The sequence below is a fragment of the Mus caroli genome, unplaced genomic scaffold, assembly GCF_978045245.1.
Source record: "Mus caroli unplaced genomic scaffold, Mus_caroli_1 scaffold_17, whole genome shotgun sequence".
Lineage (NCBI taxonomy): Eukaryota > Metazoa > Chordata > Mammalia > Rodentia > Muridae > Mus > Mus caroli.
In genome coordinates, this window is record NW_028227272.1 from 88,522,733 (window position 1) to 88,525,739 (window position 3,007).

Consider the following 3,007-nt stretch of genomic DNA (forward strand, 5'->3'; position numbering starts at 1 on the left):
ATTAAGAAGAGACCAGCATCACTGAGGTGACATCTTCTGGGAAGTGTGTTCTGAGAACACAGAGAAGCTGTGTTCCAGAGATAGCCAAGGTTGTACCTCGTGCTGCAGCAGGACTTGGTAATGTGTAAGAGTCACCCAGGTGGTACTGGTTTTGAAGGTAGGAAGAGGTCATGCAGAGCAGCTGAGGGTTGGCACTGAGAGAAGCCATGGAAAGCCACTGAGGGAAAGTGCATTCTCAGTGACAGCTGAAGCCCCAGTCCCATTCAGTGCAAAAGAATTTGAGGCTTGGCACCATGGAGAGAGCCTATGAGACGCTATTGGTGAAAGTGTGGCCCCAGTGAGAAGCTATTGATGAAAGTTCGGCCAGTTGCAGCGGAAGACACCAGCGTTTTGGAAATGCCAGCATCGTGGGCTGAGCACCACGAACAGTAGCAGCAGTGGCGTGGAGTGGAGCCAGCTAGAACCCAGAGGCCAATCCGCACTACAAAAGGAGGAGCTGGAAAAGTGACCCAAGCCCTTTGGAGGAGTCCACATCATGCATGGATCCCAGACAGTGGATGGCTGGAGTTTGCTTTTGCTTTGCTTTGCTTGTGACTGGGCCCTGATTTTTCCCTCTTGAAGTAAGAAACGATTTCACTGGAGTCCACAGATGAGGAGACTTTGAATTTTAAAAGACTGGATTTTAAAAATAAATTGGATATTTTAAAGAGACTGAAATTTTAATGTGCTTGAATTTGTAAAGACTGTGAGACTTTTAAAGTTATTTATGTTTGGGGCTAAGTAAGAAAGGAAAGGTTGTAGTTTAACAGTGATGTTTGTACAAGTTAGAGTCATCAGAGAGGAAGGAACCTCATTGAGGAAATGCCTCCATGAGATCCAGCTGTCAGGCATTTTCTCAATTAGTGATCAATGGGGGTGGGCCCAGCCCATTGTGGGTGGTGCCTTCCCTGGGCTGGTGGTCCTGGGTTCTATAAAAATGTGGGCAGAGCAAGCAAGCCAGTCAGCAGCACACTTCCATGGCCTCTGCATCAGTTCAGGCCTCCAGACTCCTGCCCCATTTGAGTTCCTGTCCTGACTTCCTCCAGTGATGAACAGCAATGTGGAAGTGTGAGGTGAATAAGCCCTGCCCCCTCTGACTTGCTTTTTGGTGGTGGTGTTTCATCACAGCAATAGAAACCCTAAGACAGTGTCTAACCTCTGCCATCATTCGATGCAGTGGTGGCCCTCACTGAAGCAGTGCACTTAACCTGTACGTTGCTCAACAACAGAATATAGCTCTCTGCTTATAGAATTCACCTCAGAGATGTCCTTCAGAGTTTAACAGGCTGTCATTTGAGATTAAAATGTCCAAAATCGAGAGCCAGTGAGATGACTTACTGGGTAAAGGCCCTTGTCGCCAAGTCTGAAGACCTGAATTTGAGCCCTAGGTCACATATGGTGGACAGAACTTACCCAGACACATACAAATAATACTAAAAGAAGCTCAAACCTTCACTATTTTTGTCTGTTTGTTTGTTTGTTTTTGCTTTTCAAGACAGGGTTTCTCTGTGTAGCTCTGGCTGTCCTGGAACTGGTTCTATACAACAGACTGGCCTTGAACTCACAGAGAACCACGTGCCCCTGCCTCCAAGTACTGGGATTAAAGGTGTCCACCACCACCACCGCCTAACAAACCTTCACGATTTTGATCAGAGGCGTACTCAAGAGTACCCAGGACAGCACATACAAGACTTGGGATAAACCTGTGAGGCTGGCAGAAACTGTTTCCTATGACATGTTTACATCTAAAATGATGAATATAAACGCTGTGCTGGAGAGACGGCTCAGCAGTTAAGAGCACTGGCTGCTCTTGCTGAGAGCTCAGGTTTGGTTCACAGAGCACACACGGCAGCTCACAGTCATCTGTAACTCCAGTTCCAGGGAATCTGACACTGTCTTCTGGCCTCTCCTTGCACTGGGTACATGTGTGGTTCCTATACATACATGCAGAAAAGATATTTATACACATAAAATATATGTTACATGATCCTGAATTGACTGGAAATGCAGAGAACATGAATTCAACCTGTCCATGGCAAACACTCTTGAGTTTCCTACTTAAGAGGCCAAGCTATGTGCTTAGATATCATCAGCTTTTCAGCCTTGAAGAATTTAGTTTATGCATATCCGCTTCTTAAAGAGGAAAAACAAATCTTTTTTTTTTTTTTAAGATTTATTTATTATATGTAAGTACACTGTAGCTGTCTTCAGACACTCCAGAAGAGGGTGCCAGATCTCGTTGCGGATGGTTGTGAGCCACCATGTGGTTGCTGGGATTTGAACTCTGGACCTTCGGAAGAGCAGTCGGGTGCTCTTATCCACTGAGCCATCTCACCAGCCCGGAAAAACAAATCTTATGATGGAAAAATCTTCTCATGTCTTCCTCAGCGGCAAGAGAAAAGTTCACGCGGCAAGGGGGCCCGAAGAACAGAGCCTGCCAGGCAAGTGTTCGTAGCCGAATTTCATCTACAGAACCCAAGTAAAACTCCAGGCACGATGGCACATGCCTGCACTCACAGTGCTAGCGAGGCAGAGACGGCGGGGTTCCTGCAGATGAACAGCTTGTCTAACTTGTGAATCCCCAGGTCCCAGTGAGGAACTGCTTCAAAAGACAAGGTAGACAGTTCTGAGGTATATCTGAGGCTGACCTCTGGCCTCCACAAACACACACACACACCTGCACACGTTTGTGCACCCACACATCACACACACAGTAACACGGGTTATGAGAGATGCCCATGTCTATAATCCCTGCACTTGGGAACCAGAGGCAGTCAGATCAAGGTCAACCTGGTCTACAACCTCAGGGTAGCCAGGGCTACATAGTGAGACCCTGTCTCAAAACAACAACAAAAGTAACAGTGAGGACCTGAGAATGGCCTCGAGAACGCTCTGACAAAATGGCCCACATAGAATGGCTAGAGAACACTGATAATGGCCCCCATAAAAAAAAGATGCAGATTCCATG